The sequence below is a fragment of the Brachyistius frenatus genome, unplaced genomic scaffold (genome assembly GCF_029030835.1).
Source record: "Brachyistius frenatus isolate BFR_SWC_R1_liver_20210118 unplaced genomic scaffold, ASM2903083v1 Contig_13, whole genome shotgun sequence".
NCBI classification, from domain to species: Eukaryota; Metazoa; Chordata; class Actinopteri; family Embiotocidae; genus Brachyistius; species Brachyistius frenatus.
This window is the reverse complement of record NW_027210612.1, coordinates 971,053-992,259: the sequence shown is the minus strand read 5'-3', so window position 1 is coordinate 992,259 and position 21,207 is coordinate 971,053. Positions and strand designations below refer to the sequence as shown.

General features: G+C 43.1%; 1 protein-coding gene across 1 annotated transcript in view; it reads left to right on the top strand.

The window, feature by feature from the left end:
- The first annotated feature begins 1,570 nt into the window (after nucleotides 1–1,570).
- Nucleotides 1,571–21,207, top strand: part of LOC138617580 (leucine zipper putative tumor suppressor 2 homolog) — a 41,830-nt gene continuing 22,193 nt past the window's right edge. Inside the window, exons 1-2 of the mRNA XM_069692682.1 lie at nucleotides 1,571–1,807; nucleotides 19,521–19,638. The gene's annotated coding sequence lies outside the window, so the exon portion shown is untranslated. The remainder of the gene's footprint in view (nucleotides 1,808–19,520; nucleotides 19,639–21,207) is intronic.

Sequence of the window (21,207 nt, the reverse complement as noted above, 5' to 3'; positions counted from 1 at the left end):
TTAGCTCTTAAAAGATCATTCGTACACCTTGATGAACAAACAATAATTGTCTATGAAAGGAATATTAATAAAGTTAAAAAAAAAAAAACATACGCAAAATATAGGCCACACACACATAAATAAGCAGCTTGGCACTGGCTCATGGGAAAGTCAGAGTTACAAAATAAACAATAAAACTGTGACACTATTTATTCTCAAAGCAGGTAATTATATGATAAGAAGCATTACACAAAGTAAACACAAACAAGAGGCAACAGCAGCTTTATGCACTGGCAGTTCTGAAAACCAGATTTACGAAATATCTTGATGATAAGAGTTTCGACTACTGACATTGTATTCAAAGGCAAAGCAAAGACATCAAACTAACGGTTAAAAGGCTCGTGAGTTTAGGCATACTGCAGTGGCGTCCAGTGCATATTTTACTTTCTCATTCTTCTATTCCCTTTATTTGTTGTTTATTTAACCCTTAGTGGCCCACCATATACAACCTTTCTCCTCCGAGAGCTATTTCGACAAAATGAAAGTGTCCAAGAGCTACTCATGTTTTGGTAACATTACATATATTATACATACATACATACAAATAATATTTCAGGGGGTTAGGGAGACAGCAGGTCAACAGCATCTGCCACACAGAAGTGGTAAATGTCATCTTAAAGCTGTTAACCTGAAGATTAATTTGAGATGCAGCTCAGCACCGTGTGTCAAGTTATTTTGCTCCCTTCATGACAAGCGAGCATGACCTGGTTGGTACCCATGGATGTCTCTAGGTTCATTTGATGCCACTGTCTTCAAGTTAACTTTAAAAAAAAAACTGAGCAGCTACAGCCTAACACAGTAATGTCAGCCGAAGGCAAAGTCTCCCTTCATGCCTGATGTAAAGCACCTTGAATTGTAGGATTGCAACACAAATAAACTTACCTTCCCTTGTTGGCCGTATCTCCATCCTCGTTGGTGTTAGCCGTTAGCTTCCTCCTCTCCTCCAGTTTGATAAAGATGAGCTCCCTGCCCCACCAGCCACAACACAAAACAAAAACTGGGGATTAAACAAACACTCCGATCTTTCCCTCCGCCGTGATTACAACTGTCAAATGTAAACAGTGAAAATATACTCATCTGTTGTTTATCTTATGTTGAGCTGTAAACGTTTCAATGAAGTTTTTTATTTTTTATTTTTTTTACCATTGGATCTGCTGTTGGTGCCCACCAAACACGAGACATGGAAACGTTACAGGTACATAAATCTATATTTAAAGTGAATAAATATATCAGAACATCGAGGCACAAATGAATACGAGGTGTAAAACTGATATGAACTCTGCCATTATAAAATCACAAACATCCGGTGTCAGAGCTGCAGAAATGACTTCATTGGCCCTTGCAGGCCCCCCCGCCCCCTTTGCGGAGCCCCTGCCCCTTCCTTCCCCGGTCCGAAAACCTTACTCTTGAGGATCAGTAGTCGAGCCCCTGCTGGAAGCAGAGCCCGCCTCGCAGAGCAGCAGACCGGGCTCTGCCGGTGACAGTACCGAGCACACCCAGCCTGCGCAGCAGCAGCAGCAGCAGCAGCCGCGGATCAGCAGCGGACCAACAGAGCTGCTGCGGACCGGGACGGGTTTCAGGGAGAAAGAAGCAGACTGTAACTACGGAAAGAGGAGAAGAGGAGAATTTTTTTTTTTTTTTTTTTTGGCGTTCACAAAAAAAAGTTGTATCTGCTCAGAAAAGGCAACGGGATACCAGCACGAGACATTTACTACAGTTGGAGGAAATATTTGTGTCCGCGCGCGTTGTAAAGAACATCTTGTTTGAGGTGAGTAGATCACGCAGTGTGCAACAGTGATTTAGTAGTTCGTGTGCTGTATTTTGACACAGCGAACTTACTCGCTTTGTCTTCAAGCTTTTTCATCCCGTTTTATTTGTACGAACACGAATTAGAGAAACTTATTTTAATGTGTTGGTCATTTTTTTGGGGGGGCAAAAAAAAACAAACAACAACCCTTAACTGTCTGTAAAACACGAGTGGTTTGTGGATATTTCTGTCAAAATGGAGGTTTATAATATTAAGTTGCGGGGTTGACTGTGCTGCATGGCTTATTTTAGTCCAACTGCATGGTTAAGGAGTGATTGTTTAATTCGTCTGACTGATTACAGTGCTTGAAAATCATATGTATTTGATCCACTTGAGTGCAATTACTTTTTTTTTTTTTTTTTTTAAACCAGTTCCTTCAGTCTTTCTTGCACTGAATTCAATTGTTTGTCCCCAAGAGCTGGTGTTTGGTGTGCGTCTACGTGTGTGTGTCTGCAGAGGGAGAGAAATTCGAGAATAACCATTGCTCTGTAATCTCCATCCAGCTGTTTCAGTGAATGGGGGCTGGCCCTTGCAGCTGATACACACACACACACACACACACACACGCACGCACTCACACACGCTCAAAATTTGCTCCTGCAAACCACTTTTTCTGGTGTGACCGCCTTCTCTCTTGATATCTGCAGCTCACTTTGTTTGTATGATGAAGACAGAAAGAAGAGGATGAGAGAAGACAATGTGATGAAAAGGAAAGGTCACACAAAGTGAGCGAGAGCGAGACCTCGGGGCCATTTGTTTTATGCTCTCAAGGCTTCCTTTAATTTATGGATTGGTTTTGAGTTGAATTGGAAACACCCAGGGTGTGATTGGACCATAAATAATCCCCACAGGAGCGGATATAAACGCTGAGGGAGCAGCATGCCGGAGATTCTCTCCATCTCTTTCTCATCTGTGGTGGACTCCCTCCCTTGTAGATGATTGATGGGTTCGATGTCAGGTTGTCACAGCTATAAGACTTAGGCTGTATGCAAACATTAGGGCAAAAACGCGCGAGGGCATGGATGCTGAATCGGTAAATGCTTTGCACGCACACGCTCCATCATCCTCTCCTGCACAGACTGGTGGCGTTCCAGCTCCATGATGTTAACGTAGTGCTCAGGCATCATGCCACCTCACTGGGAGACCCTATATCATCCTGCCCTGTCACCACAGCACATCACAGGCACAAGGAGGGGGGGGAGAGCAGGGGGGTTGTTGTTGGTGGTGGTGGTGGTGGGAGGTGATAACCAAAGCTGTCGGCTGTGAGGATTGGAGCAGCTAAAGAGGCAGACGGGAGGAGGTGAGGGGGGGTGGGGGGGGTAGGTATAGGGGAGAAGGGCATGATGCTGAGGGATAGTTTTTTATCACATGACTCCTTCACAGGCTGACACGCCCCGAGGGGGTGGGGGGTGGGAATCGTCAAGCAGCCAAGCAGGAACATGATCAAAATCATGCTGTCGAATAAAGTTGCCTCCCATCATCTCTATTCATGTCTACACCGAGTTAACAAATACGCGTGGAAAAAAAACAAAAAACTAGAACACAGCTGGAGGCACAGTCACAGCTGATGCACATCTGCCAGGACTTGAAGACGCTGAAGCTTTAAAGACAAGCCAAATGTTCAAAATGTAGCCGCAGCGTTTGCAGTTTAGGTTGCTCATTAGATAATCTCAGATGGAAATAACACATACATGTGCACACAGGCGCACATCTGTGCACTTAGGAGCCCTCTTGCATAACGAGGGAAGGAAAATCCCCCCATGAAGCAGCATACATTTCATCTCACATTGAACTGATAGACAGAAAGAGAGAGGTCTGATGCACACCTGCGATGCCCAATTACCAAAATGCCTCTCCGGCCATCTGGGACTGAAATGATGACGTGACGGTGGACTTCCATTTCATTTGCTTGCAGTGCTGATGATGATGAGTGTTGGATGTGATTAAAAACATGCGAGCAGCATGTCAGCATGTTTAATTCACTGCCATCCATTATGATGTAACAAAGACCCCAAAAGCCTTACACAACAGAAACCTCGTGCCGCCTCATACTGCTCTTATTTTTTTTTTTTTAGAGAAACTGCAGATACATTTAAGAGAAACCAGGAAGCGTCTTCACTTTCGAACACTGCGAGATGTCTTCTGTGTAGAAGCACCACAGGAGCCTTGAATTCCTATGAGGGAATCGTGCTCTCAAAGTAGCTCAACAGATCCTTTTTCGTGGTTTTGTCTTTCGTCTCCCCTCCTTTAACCTATTTCATGTTTTAAATTACATGTACAAGATGCAGGTCTGTTCGATGTTGTGCTGCAGTTAACTGTCGAATGTGCAGTTTTTGTTTCTCGATATAGTTTGTGGGAGTGATGTTGGTTCTAAGAGTCAGATTCCCCTCAGCTGGGACGCGTCTAACAGCGGGTGCGTCATTGAGATTTCCGTCAGAGTTTCTCGCTGTCAGCCCATTAAAACAGGACAAGAGCGAGAGCACAGCAGGGGGGAGACAAACTGTCAGTCACACACACACACACACACACACACACACACACACACACACACACACACACACACACACACACACACACACACACACACACACACACACACACACACACAAAGACTGTCCTTGTATGTGAAACTGTAATTAGTAGCTGCCTGGGTTTGCAGCGACCTTTCTTTTCCAGCTTTCAAAGGTCCATTCTGGACTGTAAATGTGGCAACATCACTAATGGCTTTGCTTAGACAGTTTGTTCATTCAATTTTCATTTTCCAAGTCACTCTGAGATATTGTACACTAGGTTAATAATGTGCACCCCGGCTTACAAATGCAACATTGTAAAGTTGTCTGCATGCTTCATTATTCATGCTGGTCAGAGTGGGCGTTGATAAACCGTCAAACTCCTGAAGCTGACAGTAAAATATGTTTTAAAGTGTTGCTTAAAATGAAGCCACAATATTTGGTGGGTTTATAAATGCATGTCATCAACTTGCATTCCAGAGATTTTCTTGTGGCCAGAAAAAAAAATGAGGCAACATGGACCACTCCTCCTGTAGAAAACACATATCGAAGGAGGAGGAGATGGTTCCTCTTCTGTCTGCTATTGATTATTTCCAGTGATTAATCATCTCTGCTATGCAGATTGCTTTCAGAGTTTGGCATGCAGAATTTCTTCATGTAAAAGCAATGTCCGCAATGTTAAGAGGAGAGACCATAAACATCTTCCTCCAAAGCAGATTTGCAGACCATAGGCACTGTTGACTGTAGACACTGTGTAACTCAATAGTTTTCCAAGCTTCATACAGATATTTGTCTCATTTCTTAATACGTTTCACAAGCCAGGAGAAATCTGTCAGTAAGTGATATCATTATTTTTTTTTTTAAATTTAAATATGACATTGTTTAAATTCGTGTTAAATTGCAGTATGTTGTGTTTTTGGCATCATAAGTCTTAATTTGAGTTATTTCTGCTGTCTTACCGTGTTTGATAGCTCACATAACGAGGGCTGCCTCTGTTCCTGAGAACTGAACACTTAAGTGTTCTGATATTAAATTATAGATTTGAGAACTTTTTAAAAGGCCCTACTACAGCAAATCTATAATATCATCTCATGTGCTCGTTAAATATTTAAGGACATCTGAGAGTTTTTTTCCCCCACAGTTAACAAGTTCAATCAGATTTTTTAACTCTTGAGTTACTGATAGGTTCAGTCGAAGTAAAATAATAGGATTCTTACAGCAGCCGTGTGAAATGTGGTTACAAGTAAGAAAAAGTCCCATCAACAAGTGGCTCTGGATCAGAAAATCATGTGGTGCTTGTTTCCTGTAAACAGTATGAACCATCAAACCATCATCTCTCTTTTGTAAATCCTTTCTTTTGAATACACTTTTTGAACCTTTTTTTTTTTTTTTTGTCTTTTGAAGCCATTACAAAACGGAGCGCTGCCCTAAGACTCCGTGTGCCTGACAAAAAAGCAAGGTGAATCTTTTGTAAATGAGTCGAACCTTTGAATGTCACACTCTCTGCCGCTTCGATTAAATGTTATTCAGACTCTTAATTTTTTTTTAACTTTATTAATCCCTGAGGGGAAATTTCTTCGCTACAGCAGGGGGGCTCTCAGGGGGGAGCTGCTGCAACAGGCTGCCACTAGCGCGGCGCCAGGTAACCTGACGTGCATGTTTTTGGATGATGGGAGGAAGCCGGAGAACCCGGAGAGAACCCACGCAAGCACAGGGAGAACATGCAAACTCCGCACAGAAAGGCCCAGGACCGGATTCGAACCCGGAACCTTTTTGCTGTGAGGCGACAATGCTAACCACTGCACCACCGTGCCGCCCGCTGCAACACTACACAGACTCTAATTACGAACAGTAAAACATTTCAATAGGTGAGTGATTGCAGTAGCTCTTATTAACAGGTCTGTTCACTGCAAATAAAACTCAAATGTAGTATTCCCTACACACGAGGCTTGTTTTTATCCACAAAGTTGAGTTAGAATTGGCTCTTCTGACTGCAGCACTGCAAATAACCAACATTTGTCAAGTCTGGAATATGTGCAGGCAGCTTATCCATCAAGCCACAGGAGGTCCAGTCAGATCTGCAGGGAGGGTTAAACAGGTACTCCAGTGATTTAGTATTACACTTCTATAAAGCTGCAGGACATCTTTAGTTTTTTTAAACAAATGGTCAAAGTTGAAGCAGTAGAGGCTGAGACTTGTAGTCTCTCATCTGGGTCAAGCACTAAAACAATAGACCCTTAAATGTCTCCTCCTTTTTCCCCCTTTTCAGCTCTGTTACTTTCAATTCGATACTTTCTGCTTAAAGTCTCATACCCAATCCAAGATACCCCCGATGACATCATGCCCAGGTTATGTTTTTTTGAAAACTCCCTTCAGAGACGGGAGTTTTCACAGGCTGAGTGGATGAGTGAACTGACTATCTGCCCCTTTATGTATGGCTGTATGAAGTGAGGAATATGGAGCGATAGGAGCCCACCAAGAGATCTGCCCTGTCTGTTTATCTGAGGCTGTACAGACTGTGATGGACCTTTTCTGCTGTTGGCACTGTCATCATCAAGCAGGCCTCAGTCGCAGCCTGTCATTACCTCCTTTGATTTTTACAAACACGCAAAAGTAGCCATAAAATGCCCCATGAGCTTGCACACCCGCTGTCTATTATCATCTGGCAGGACCTCTCTCAGCGTGAAAGGAGATTCAAAATTAGTTTTTTGCCTTTGCAGATTGCAGTTCAATTAAATTGCTGTTGCAATCTGATAGCTGAGATGGCGTGCCGAGACAGGCTCTGAAAGCCCTCGCAGTCTGTAAAAAGAGACGGAATCAATGCAGAATGGAGTAAGTCTCGGTATAATGGACATTAGAGGGCAGAGCTCTGGCACAGATCACATTAGAAGCAGGAGTGCTGAAGTCTGCCAAGTGCTCCAAACAACCATTAGTGGGCCAATCAAACTGTGTTTGCTCAACACTCGTGTATTTGTTCACGACGTCCCAAAGATACTGTAGAGGAGCTTCTTGTAGTCGCTGAAATCGCAGCTTCAGGTCTTCTTTATTTTAAGATAGAAATCACAGTTATTATGTATGTATGTTGATCAACCTGAGCAAAATGCAGATGCAGTGTTTGTGGAAAGTTTGAGTCCCATCATCATCATCATCATCACTCATGGAAAGAAACAGTTTTCATCCGTCTGAGCACAGCACTGGCTTTTTTCCTCTGTGTGTCTGAAGAGAAGGTAAAGTGGCCTCATATGACACAAAGCGTCACTTCACTGCTGTCAGGAGGTTGATGTATGAGGACTGAAATGGCCAGTGCTGAAACAGCAGACCACACACACACACACACACACACACACACACACACACACACACACACACACACACACACACACACACACACACACACACACACACACACACACACACACACACACACACACACAGACAGATGCACACAAAAACAAGATTGATGGATGGCACCAGTATTAGGTCCAGAACTGAGGCTCGTTGCCCGGTGGCAGATGAGCGATTTTAGGAGGTTGGCAGGCAATGACCTGCAATTTGGTGTTTTTTATTGGTTGCAATCTCGTCTCCGGGAGAAAAACACATTCTGGTCTCTTTGAATTGTCAAGTCGAGAGACATTTTTCTTCTGTAGCTTGAAATCACGAAGAAAAAAAAAAAAAAAAATCCTCTGTCATAGCAGAGCTGCTAACATGACTAACAAAGCCTTGCTTCCTTACAGGTGTGAAAGCCATTGATAAAGCTGTTGGTTGATTTGCTTCTATTGGAAACCTAATTTGTGCCAGTAAAGGAAACAAAACATGAGTTATTGATCTGCTATAAAAAGCTCATCAGCCCCTGCTGCTGTGGTTTAGCTGTAATTTCTTCAGGAGCCTCTCAGATATAATTTCGTCCTTACAAACATGGCACAGGGTTTCTCAGCCCTGCCAAACAACCACCTCAGTCAAATTGAATCAGTGAGTTTCTCAGCGTGTTACAGTGGGACGCCTCTGAGCTAATAACATAAGCAAAGATCGGTTGACACCCAGTTGTTTGGACATGTGTTTGATTTATAGATTAGATTTCCTCCACTCTTTTGGCCAGCTTCTTCCCCCGTGTGTGCGTTTTGCTCGACGGAGTGAAGCCAGCTCGGAGGATGCATCTGCCAGATGACCTCTGCAGAATGCGTATCACACACAGCTACCCACCCCCTTCCTGCATCAGCTGACTTGCTTGGGTAGACTGTGGTCGGCTTGTCTTGTGGGGGCGGAGGGGAAGATGGGGGGGCAGTGAGGAAGATGGGGGGCTGGAAGGTATTAGCCATGAGAAAACTGTTTACATCATGACCCCAGTGTTTCTGCATACTGTATCACTGGTGTAACTTTGGGATCAGTCCCTCCTTTTTAATTGGTGACACATGTCTCCCCCCTTCATCGTCCATGCCTCCATCTCTTTCTTTCTCATACTCACATGTTGGGCCCTGATGTTCCCAGTGTTGTTCCGGGAACCTCTGGGATGCCGTCCCAAATCTCTGTAACACAGCTCCCACCACCCTCTCGTCCGAGCCAACCCTCATCCCTCAGTTTGTGAAGATGTCCCATCACAAGTGGATTGCCGGGACTCAGCTGGCCTGCAAGCTGTCCCGGGCTTATAAAATGTTTGGCAGAGTTGAAACTTACTTGCAGTTTTTACAAAGGGATGCTGTTGGTTGGTTTTCAGCTCAGTTTCTGTGGGACTTGGGCTCAGGCTGACGGAGCTGAATCCTGGAGGTGTTGTCTGCCTTTGTGTGGCGGTGTCTTTGTCTGCTCTGCATTATCCTGCAGAGAATTGGTTATGGAGGATTGTGTCCATCTGCTAAATGAGATTTCTTGGAAACGGGAGACACAGTATGGATAAAAAAGAAGAAGAACAGGGTTTGTCTTGTGGCTGATCAGCAGGAAAGTGAAATCAAGTCCTCAGCATGGGACACACATAATATAGTAAGTGTGTGTGTGTGTGTGTGTGTGTGTGTGTGTGTGTGTGTGTGTGTGTGTGTGTGTGTGTGTGTGTGTGTGTGTGTGTGTGTGTGTGTGTGTGTGTGTGTGTGTGTGTGTGTGTGTGCCCAACTGAATGCTAAAAGTTCTGTATTAAACAATGAGTCCAGTCTGTCTTTCTTTCACATGCACCGTCCTCAAGCCTCCCTCAGCTTCCCTCTGTGATTTGACATTTAAAAGAAGTATTGTCCAAATAAGCCTTTGATATTCATATTATTATTAACAGGCTGGATCAGCGTGAAGCTAGCTGTGTTCTGGTCTTGGTGCCCCCCCCCCCCCACACACACACACACACACACTTCCCTGGGCTCAGACTGATGGCAGACAGAAGTAGGTCAAAGTTTATTGGAGCGTCTGTCTGAGCAGGAGGATTGGAGAGGTGGAGGGGGGTCAAAGGGCGCTGTTGGTGCCAGGAACCTCCTTCCTACAGAGAGAGAGCAACAGCAGCAGAGTTTAGTTAAGTGTTAAGAAGGTGGCTTTACCATTTCAAAACAGCCTCCTTACTAAGAGCCCATAAATTGTTGTTAATCCTAAATAATTGTTACTAAATAACCAGCGGCTCATTAATAATCTATTGTGATTAATTACAAAGTTGCTTGTCAGATTTTGATTTGTGCTTCTGCCTTCCACAAAACATTTTCACATTGTAAAATCTCGTTTTTGCTGAACTCCAGTGGTTTTATTTCTTGTGGCATTACTGGAAAAATATACTCCACAGTGTGTCAGTGCACTGAAATGTTTTGTCAGCCCGGTGATAACATTTTTCTTCTTCTTTTGTTCTTTAATGGTTTTTGGCAATCAGCTTTTAGGTGGAATACTGCCACCTTCTTGCAGTCATGTATTACCATCAGGTTTTGTTTAAACCAAATGATGATGTCATATAAACTATTCCATTTTTTTATGATTTAATGTGAAATTAAACCATTATGACCAATTCCTAGCGCAAGAGAAGCCATTACAAACTGAAACCATGTAAAGTCTTACCCCTCGCGGTAATATGCTTTTACATTGATTTTTTTTTTTTTTTTTTTTTTTTGGGGGGGGGCTTTTATAAGTTCACTCTGCTGATCACGTTGACATTCTTGAGCAAAGCCTACCTCTACAGATTAGGATGTCTGGGTGACTGAGATGCAAACAGGTCGGACTGAGAAGAGAGGATTTGAAGAGACGAGTGGTCGAGCTGTTTCATGAGTTCAAATCCAAAGTATTATATCTGAGCGTTTGAGGACGTGTTGTAACTGTACAACACAAATGTCTCACATCCGATATGAAGAAAGGATCTGGAATATTTATAGCTGTTATCAGTGGAGGTTTTTTTCAACAGGAATATGTCCCACTCCATATGTTTCCTCTCTCGGTGTCCCAGTCGGCCAGCGTTACATAAGGGAGCTGTCAAAAATCTGATGTTATCGTTGATGTGAGGGAAAAGTAAAACCGGAGGAAAGAATGCCGTTTTTCTGGGAGTATCTTTACAACTAAACCATCTATTACATAATAGCTCATATCTAACTTCCGCTCCTTGATGGCGCACCAGGATTTGCCGAGTTTAAAATGTTGCTGTAGTCCGCTGTCAAAGATCAAACAGATAGATTAAGGTGGAGACGGAGCGGTTTGAAAGGGGTAGCGGCGGCAGATGCAGGGATGAATGGATGAAATGAGGCCAGTGTCATCCTGTCTCATTTACTATGTGGGGCTGGGAGGGGATTAGCCTCACTTACGTAACCTCATCTCCCTCATCTCCCCCCTTAACTAGCCTATCTCCCCCTTTTCCCTACTCTCTCCCCCCTCTCTTCTGCGATCACAAGATTGGTGTTGGCCTATTTGTTTTTCCACTGTTTTGGATTTGTTTGTTTTTATTAAGATTTTTTTTTTTTTGCAAAGACAGAAGGCTGAAAGTGGTGAGACCACGAGGAGGGGAGATGATGAAGAGACGGACCAACATCAGGAATGGAAGGAACTAGAAAACAAAAGCAGGTCTTTATTTCCAGCTGTGGTAATAAAGGTCTGCAGATAAAGCAAAAGGAAAAGAAGAAACGGGAAGAAAAAAAAAAAGGGTGGGGGATGGGGGAGCATTGGGGGTGGATGAGATAGTCTATTTATAGTTTATCCCTGCTGTTGGGTTAGACCGCCTGGCCCAGTGCAGCACAGCTCAGCATCCATGTCAGTCCTTATGTCAGTCTCCATTAGCTCTACACACACACACCCATATATACCCAAAGACGTGAATTATTTTTCTTCTGTGACAAAAACGTGGGTGCACTGACCTTTGGCACTGAGTAAAAGAAAATTACACGCCTACAGATTTCTCTCTCTCTCTCTCTCTCTCTCTGTGTGTGTGTGTGTGTGTGTGTGTGTGTGTGTGTGTGTGTGTGTGTGTGTGTGTGTGTGTGTGTGTGTGTGTGTGTGTGTGTGTGTGTGTGTGTGTGTGTGGCACTGGCACTGAGGTGGTGGAGATAACAGTCAAGCAGTATCTAACATAAACATGGGTGAAATTGCGTGCCGCTCAGTGCATGAAGAGATTGTCTCTTGAGACAAACGTTGCACTTCAGAGAGCCGCGGTTTCAATTTGAAACACACACACACACACACACACACACACACACACACACACACACACACACACACACACACACACACACACACACACACAGAATCAGATACACTGCAGACTCCCTTTTTTTTTTTTTTTACAACACGTTCTGACTTTACTTCTTAATCTTGGGAATAAGTTAATCGCGCCATCAGACGTGTCCTTCGAGCTCATTTCTGTCCCCTTTTCATATTTGCATATGTTTTTGTTTTTTTTCTTCAGTCCTTTCTGACACTACGAGCGCATGTGCAGGTGAATGCACGTGAGAGAAGTGAGCTTCCCTTCTGGCGGACTCTTATGACATCATTGCACTTGTTTATTGTGCTGCAGGCAAATGCACAGTTCATTATTCAACTAAATACAAGAGTTTAGCATTTCTGCAGATACCTTTTTTCAAGTGTAGCTGTTTTTTTGTTTTTTTGCAGTTGTTGTGCTGGCTTTGGGTAATTTGGGGGGAGGGGGGTATTTTCATGCTTGTTAGGCCCTACAATTGTCTCTACTACACAAAAGCAGCTTTTATTTATGATTATTTTCCAGTCACAAAAACTTTTAACCCCTGCTGTTTAAATTTCTCCATGTTTTTTTGCAGAGAATAAAACCCACTGTTTTATTAATCACTGTGAGAAATGTTGCATGGGAAGTCATTAGCTGAAGGCTGTGAGGACTGGACAGCTACTGTATAAGTTCCCGGATGATTCATGGAACAGTCTCGGCGTTGCACAGGACCTCGTTTGTTTCTGCCCCCAGCTCATCCTGCTCCAATAACACGCTTTACTGTGGCAGAGGACACACACTCTTGAACACGCATAAATGTTAAGCTTCGCCGACACGCACATGCGCAGCCATCTGCGGAGAGACACTGTTGGTGATGGGCATTTTAGGCAAAAATACTATTCAAAATTTAGTCTGAACTATTTGAATATTAATCAACTATGCTCAGTGCTTCACTCTAACGTCGGCGTTGAGCAGTGGTAGACATATGCTAGCTTTACCCAGAGAATATGCACTACACCGCATCTTCCTTTATGCTTTGAAGAAGTTGGACACGGAACTTTTTGACGGTTTCGGTCGTCTTCGCCTGTTTCTGCTGTTCGCACCTTGACATCTAATCTCACAGCGTCAAACTATTTTACCTGCAAAGCTCTGAAGCGTGGTAGCAACGTGTTCTTCTCCTTGTGTTGTTTAAGGTGGCTGGTAGACAGCTTTTAGCTGCATCACCGCCACCTTGTGCGTTAGTTACCACCTTCTGGGGTAACTCATTACAACCATGCGCTGGTAAAAACAGGGGAAATGAAGAACGATAGGTAGGTAGGTAGGTAGGTATTTACTTTATTAATCCCCGAGGGGAAATTAAAAAAAAAAAATAGTCGCGTGTAGTCATAGATTTAAAAAAAAAATTTGAACAGCTATTCAAAAATCTATCCCTACGCAATAAATGTTCACTCTCGCATTCTCACTCCCGCCGTGTGCTGTAGCACGGAGAAGCAGAACTTGGAAATCATCTCAAGACTTGAGGCAAATATTAGCATTTATTTTCCTGGATAAAAAAAACAAAAACTTTTGTTCTGCAGTTAGCGATGGATAGATGGTCAAACACAATAGAGATTTAAAAAAATAAAATTAAAAAAATTCTGCAAGCAGCAGAAGTCAGTTGAAGTGCATCCAGATGATGACAGGTGCTTGAGTGTGTTTCCGTGAAATATGTGCAGATCTCTTGACTAGCAGCCCCCGTGCCCTGCAGCAACGTCACCATGCTCACCATGTTCCCTCTGCTTTGAGCTCAGAAAGAGGGAATCTGTGCACAGAAATGTGTTTGAAATAATGGAAGAAAAGCTAAAGACGAGGAAGCCGAGAATAATCGGAGAGGAGACAAAGTCTGTGAATGAAAAGAGATGATCCATGTCCTCCAGACAGACAAATTGTTACAACAACAGTGGCAGCCTGATAGAGCTGGAAACAGACAAAAGCCAAGACAAAGCTTCTGGCTCCGGCTGCACTGAAAAGGAAAAATGAAAAGTTTTGCGGCAGCCTTTGTTTCTCTCGTGTTAACTTTCCTCTCCTCACTTAATTTCCTCTTAATTTCCTCTGTGTGGTCACCTCTTGCTCCTCCTGCCCACGTCTCACTGTTTCCCCACAGAAAACCTTCATTAGTCACATGCAAGCTCATCATTTTTCCTGGTAAGATTTTCATCGCAGAGGTTGATTGTGTGCAGCTGTGGCCCAACATCAGCTGCTGCTCTTAAGATTGGTTACAGAGCTGGTCCTTACCCATCGCTGCTGCTGCTGCTGCCGCTGCCACCGCCGCCGCCCCCCGATCTCATGTCATCTCATCTAATCTAACATAACCAAGGAGGACGAACATTAGAGGAACATTACAGGAGAGTATCAAATAACTGAGCGAGGATTGATTACTGTACATGATGAACTCATCCTTCTCTGGGAATGGTTGAAAGTAACTACACATTCTTTTGAGTTCTCTTGAGCATTTTGATTTTATGTCTACTTCAGTATATTTCTGAAGTCATTTTTGTACTTTGGCTTACTTGCTAGTTACTTTTCATAGTAGGAGTTAACATGAAAAAAAAAATCACATTATTTTTTGAATAATCACTTGATTAATCACTGTGATCAATCCAATGGTTTCCAACTATTTTGGCTTGTGTACTTTATAGTTTATGCTTTTCTTCAAGTTTTCCACGGCTAGATAAAGGCGAAACAGATAATGTAATTAATTAAATAATGAATCAATACACAGCAGTAGGGTCCAGTTTTGCAGAGGAGATAGAAAGATAGTAAGATTTCTTCTACTATTTGCTGCAACAACAGTGTTTACTGGGGTCAGAGTATCAGATCAGTTTTATTTAACATGAGGTTTGCCAGACTCAGACAGGTCGCCCTCTAGTGAACAGTATTGGATCTACGCTGAAGCTGACCTGAGCTCTTTGATCAGAATTGAAGTGCAAACTAACAGGACTGGAGTTTAATATATACAGCAGATAGATCTATCAGAGCAGGGCAGTTCCCATTGTTTTTTTCTTAACCCATAAGATGAATGGCCCTCATTAATCATAGCCATTTGTCTTTAATTGTAAGTCTAGAGGTCAGTGATTAAACCTTGTTCTCTGTAACGTAGCCAACACTTTCCCTCTCTCTGTCTCTTTTTTCCTCCCTCCCTCCCTCCCTCCCTCCCTCCCTCAAAGGATCAGAGGGAGAGTTGCATTTTGTCGCTGCTCCGCTCGGCTTTTCGTGGCTCTGATGTTGTCTGCCACCAAATCCCAGCTGAATAAAAGTCAGAAATTGAAGCAGCAAATCATGTTTTATGTATGTGTGCTTACACAATGAAAGCAGGCTGGAAAGTGGGCCAAGCATCACACAGGGCATATTATGGCAACAAAGCAGCTTTCCACTTTCTTGGAAAAACGACAGCGGCAGCCGCCAAAGTGCCGGGCACAGAGTACGATATCAGTGTTTGGTTAATGACAGAGAAAATGGAGAGAGAGATACATAGAAATTGCATTACGTGACTACTCTATTCCTGGTAGGTGTTTCACAATTTCCATTGATTCTATTCTGGTGTTGAAACTGTGCTGTTTACTTGTCAGCTCTATTTTTTTTTTTAACAGACACGTTTTAAGACGAGCAATACGAGGCTGTATAGAGTGAAAGGGTGGAAATTTATCCAGATTTCTTAGATTGTACAGAATTAGCTTACACTTAAATGTCTCCAATTGAAACAGACTCCAACTATTGTTTATTTTCATTAGTGATTTATCTGGTTTTTATTTGCTTGATTATTGATTGATGTCAAAAAATGTATGTAAAATAACATTTTTGCAAAGCCGACTTCAGATCACTTGTCTGACTAACTGTCAATAAAATTTCTCCCAAAAATGTTCTGTATGTCATTTGCTAAATTCACTCTTCCAGATTTGTTTTCTGGCTGTCCATCTGAATATAATCCCATCATTATCTACAAAATCAAAAAGCCGGGTTTTGGGTCTGTTTGATTAACAGGCCTGTGGTGCTGTCAGGTTACGGCGGGACGTAGTATCGGGTTCACAATCAGATCAACTCAGATGCCCCGCTCGCTCCCCCCCCCAGCTCGCCCAAATATGGTCAAACCACTAACCCTAACTCCAAACTCGGAAGATGGCGCCGGCCAAATGCCAAACTCGAGGCTTCATAACGGTCACTCACAAACCAATGGGTGACTTCACTGCTGGTTGCCGCTTGGTAGAAACACGTCACATAAGACAGGTCATAAGTCACTTACTGTCACCCGGGAGGCCAGAGTTCGAGTCTGAAAAAAGCCGATGTGGATTATTTAAAGTAATCTTGCAATCCCAAGCAGCAACCAATCCTGACGTCACCCATTAGTTTGTAAACTGCGGTTTTGTAGCGTAGATTTTGGCATTTTCTGTCTTGGTCCTTTTTGTAGCCAGAAGTGACTCCATTTAGACGAGCGGGGGGAAAGTGAGCAGTGAATCTGATGTGATCTGTCAATCAAACAGACACGTCCCATAAATTACAGTTTGTTGAGGATGAATATCTAATCAATGCTGCAACTATTTTCAGAAGGACTACCAGAAAACCGATCTGAAAGATTGAATTTAGCAATTCCTCATTGGCTTGACATTTCAGACCCTGAAGCTACGTCTACTTTTATATAAAGTCTGTGGTTTTTACCGGCGTCTGGTACTACTGGCAGAAGGTGGCGGTAATGCACCAACAAGCTATATGCCAATGGGAATAGTGATTGTGTTACCTAAACCATGTGGTTTTTGATGCTTCAACACTGACACGCTGTCCTCTAGTCACTGGACTTTCGGGTTTTTTAGACGTTTTAGCATGCAATTGGTTTGGAAACATATTCTCGTCTTGTTACTCTCAGTTCTGATGGCGGCGTGCACGTTCGCAGCGGCTTTGCTCTCCCAGTGGTGTTTCGTTATTATACCACTCTATGGGAAGCGCTGAATTTCGTTGTACCACCTTGCAATGACAAGTAAAGGCATTTATTGATTGATTGATTAATTAATTGATTGATTGATTGATTGATTGATTCTGTAGAAATTAGTTAATTCAGTAGTTAATTAGATAGTTTTATTTTATTGCAAATGGCAGAATTCAATCTCAAAGATAATTGGAGGATTACTAAAAGATACAAATATTATAGTAATAATGTTGATGATCTGGAAATTTTGTCCCCAGATGTTAGATGTGTTATGTGTATTTTCTCTACTTGCTTCATTCTGCTAGAGTCACCTTGGCACAGATGTAGCCACGCCTTTTGTGTGACGGCAGCTACTTTCCCCTTCACCCTCCTTTACTCTTCCCTCATTAACGCAGCATACTGTAGCTCTCCGAAATGAGGAGGCACAGTAGAGACCCGGAGTAACCCAATAACTATTACGTTAGCACCGCTTTGATTTACAAAGTGAGCCCAAGGCAACCAAGCACACAAGCTGCATAACCTTAATAACACCCTCAGCCGGAGTTAACACTGCAGCACCCTGTGGGAGTGCAACCCTGCATCACAGTGTCATTGTCCTCAGATGAAGTGTCGTTCCTGCAGTGAGGACATATGCTGCTATTGCAGTGTAATCTATCTCCCAGCGATCTAAAGGATTGATAATCTGTCTAATCTGCAGCCATTGGTTTACATCATCCAATCATATAGGGTGAGATCCCATCTCTTGATTAGAGAGAGTGCATTGGGGGGACGTTTGACATGCACGTGTGTGTGTGTGTGTGTGTGTGTGTGTGTGTGTGTGTGTGTGTGTGTGTGTGTGTGTGTGTGTGTGTGTGTGTGTGTGTGTGTGTGTGTGTGTGTGTGTGTGTGTGTGAGAGAGAAAGAGAGACTGTGCACGTGTTCATGACCTCACTGTACTGCAGAGATCATTACCGCATCATAGGTCATGCCTTATGGCCTTGCAATGCGTTATATGGAAATTACATCATCTCTATGGATTTATATATGGATGTTTATGTATGGATGCGCCACAGCACACGTGCTTGTCTGCAAATTACTGTTTCTAAATGCACACTAGCGGCATGTAGGGATATAGGTGTTGTGGGTTACTCTCTCCTGTCTGAAGATTTATGCATTTCCGAGAAGAAGTTCTAAAGATGGAGAAACATTTGAAAACCTTCACCCCCATCCTATTATTTCACTAATTTTCCCAGAGGGGAAAATTAGTGAAATAAGGTGGGTCACACCTGTCCTCCCCCCCTGTGAGGATCGATTGATACCCTCTCTCTCACAGCCCCCGCTTCACTTCATGCTTCGTGCTGTTCACAGTAACAACTACAAGGCACGTGGCCATCAAATCAGGTCTTAAATGGCTAATGCCATAAATCCCAGATCCTGATTGCCACTTTAATCGGTTGTACCTTGACCTAAAGCCTATAATGACCTCCAGATTTCATGGAAATCCATTCAAAAATGTGTGGATTTACTGTTGATGGTCACACACATGACTTCACCTCATGTTTATTTATATTTATTGCTATTTGAGCCTCAGATGCCACGAGGAAACCTAAATGTTAATAATTGTGTTTCATGTGGTCATTTTTCAGAATCAATTTGATTATATTGATGTAAGTTAAAGGTTAAGCATTATTTTTTGTTTTTCAACTAAAATTAGCATGTTTGTATCTCTCTTTAGTCTGGTATAATGTCATTAAAATATAGGAAGACATTCATGTGTCGGCATATCATCCACTGTTGATCAAAACACAACGTGACACGATTTGTCCTTACAATAGTTCCTGTGAAAAGGAAAATCTGTCAGTGTGACTGTCCATATTCAAACAGTCTCTCAGTTTGTGACAGTGGCTGTGAAACGGCCCAGTCAGCATCTGTTCGTGGTTCCTGAAAGCGTCTCTGAAGCTGTGGCAGGACTGACCCCTGCGCTGGTACACGGGGGGCCAAAATCAATACTTGTATGGTATCACTTACCAGACAGTAACAAGCTGACTGATTACCTCATCGGCTGCCTGTGTAGAGAGTGGAAAAGAGAGATGGGGTGAGATCAGAAGATTAAAGAAAGTGCAAATGAAAAGGAAGGCCGATTTAGCATTTTTGGGAAAAGAAGATAAAACCTTGCAGTGTGCAAATGGAAGAAAAGAGCTTATGTTTTCTGTTTGTGGACGGCAGGGGGAGGCAGCACTGATGGAGCCACACTTCACAAGTACAAAATATGTTGATACTACAGTCTGTGGTGTTATCATGAGAGATTTACAAGGGTATTTTGTGGAAGAAAAACAGTAGACATTTGCGTTTGAGTAGACACATTCACTCACTCAAATCTGATACGATTGGTTTGATCAACTCATGCAGCCCATGAAAAGACAGATCTTAACTTTGGTAAGGAGTAGTCAACCTTTTGATGGGCAGAGCAGACAGCTGAAAAAGCTTAAATTAACCTCTAACAGTTAGGGACTTTGTGGTGTACATTTGAAATCAGTTATTGCAGGTGTAATATATTGTAAGTGCTTCAAACTCTGGTGTAATTTTGAATGAACATTAACACTTTGTGTTTCCCCTCAGGCCAGAGTTAAGGGGGGGAAGAGACCCAGAGAGAAGTGAGGTCCTGGGATGAGAGCTCTCTGTCGTTTCCCTGTCTCCCCCAGACCTCCAGGAGGGTTACGCTGGGCGACACACTGAGGTAAAGATCCACACCAAAAAATAAAACCCCTCTGCAGACAAAAATCCTCTCTGATGACGCTGACCTTCAATATTTGCTGACTCAAGCTTCCCCCACTCCTCCTACTGCTCTTGTTCCTTCTCTCTTCCTCCCTCCCTTTTGGTTTTGTCCTTTTTCCCCTCCTCTCTTTTGCCTACGCTGATCAATGACTTACTTAATACTTTACTTAATTTAGAGTGACCTGCTGTGGTCACTTTGTCACAGAGACGCACACATATTTATGGGAATGGGGTGGGGGTTGTGGAGGGGAAGGGGAGGGGGGTTGTTGTTGTTGTCTTGGCCTCTTTGAAGTGTCTGGGTAGGGATCAGGTCCGGGAGATGGATAGTAGTTGGAGTGTGTGAAACCGGGGGTGGAGGGAGCAGGGGTGGAGATGAGGGGTCAAGGGGTCAGACATTTGCGACTGAGCCCGTGTTGCTCCATACGGCAGCCGGGTCCCTCGCATAATAAAGCAGGGGAGGCATGTCTGTATACTTCTGCCGCAAATCAAATTTTCTCGCCAGCAAACTGAATTTTCTCTCCACTGCATCTGTTTTACAAGCTTTATATAAAACAAGATCAGTTATGCCGGTCTGCAGCATTTTTTGTTTTTTTGTTTGTGCTGTTTTTCGACCAACTGCAGTCACACCACACTGAATCCTGACATTTCCTCCTAATCATTGCTATCAGCGCACGGCCCCACAGCAAAGGGCAGCGTTTGTTAGATATGTGCGGCGATAATAATGTGTGGTCAACACAGAAGCAGCTGTCTTCCTCTCTTCTTTCCTCCGTATCCATTTCAGATCTGCTGTCTCTGTCTTTCCTGCAGTTCAGCTTAGCCTGTCCCAGCCCAGCTGTCCCCTTCCTTCATTATCTGTCCCAAAGCACTTCTCAACACCTGCTTTGGAAGGTCACTTTCAAAAATACAAAGGACACCATTTAAATGCTGCTCAGTTCTTCTTTTGGCTTGATACATGTTTCTTACAAGTTAAAGCTGTATTAATGTATATTTTTACACATTTTTAGCAGTTGATAAAATGACTAGTTGTAATGTGAAAGAGGCAGCAAGTCCTCTAAACCACGTAGGTTGTTTGTTCGTACCCTCAAATACAACCCACAGCAGTGATTCTTAAATTAGCGCCCCTGTTTAGGTTTTGGAACAAAAAACACTTGGTTATGTTCAGAGAAAGATAATGGTTTTGGTTAAAATGGTGACTTGAACCTTGCTGCGCGTTAAAGTTACTACTTCTTTAAAGTTTTACAACATTCGTTGTAATGACAACAAGAAACGCAGTTTTTAATAAAGATCTGTCCCAACTCGTGGTCGGAAATGGGAAGCGAACAGTTGTGTCCTGCACCCATATCAAACAATTCACACAGCCGGCCGCCTCCTCCTCACCAGGAAAAACACATTAATGTAGACGTCATCTGAACTGTGTCACTTCTTCAGGACAACTGATTGTCATTATTTAAATGACCACTAGAGGCCGCTTAATGGTAAAACGTAGCTCAGGGACTAAAGGATGCTTGCACAAAAGATTTATGGGGTTGTT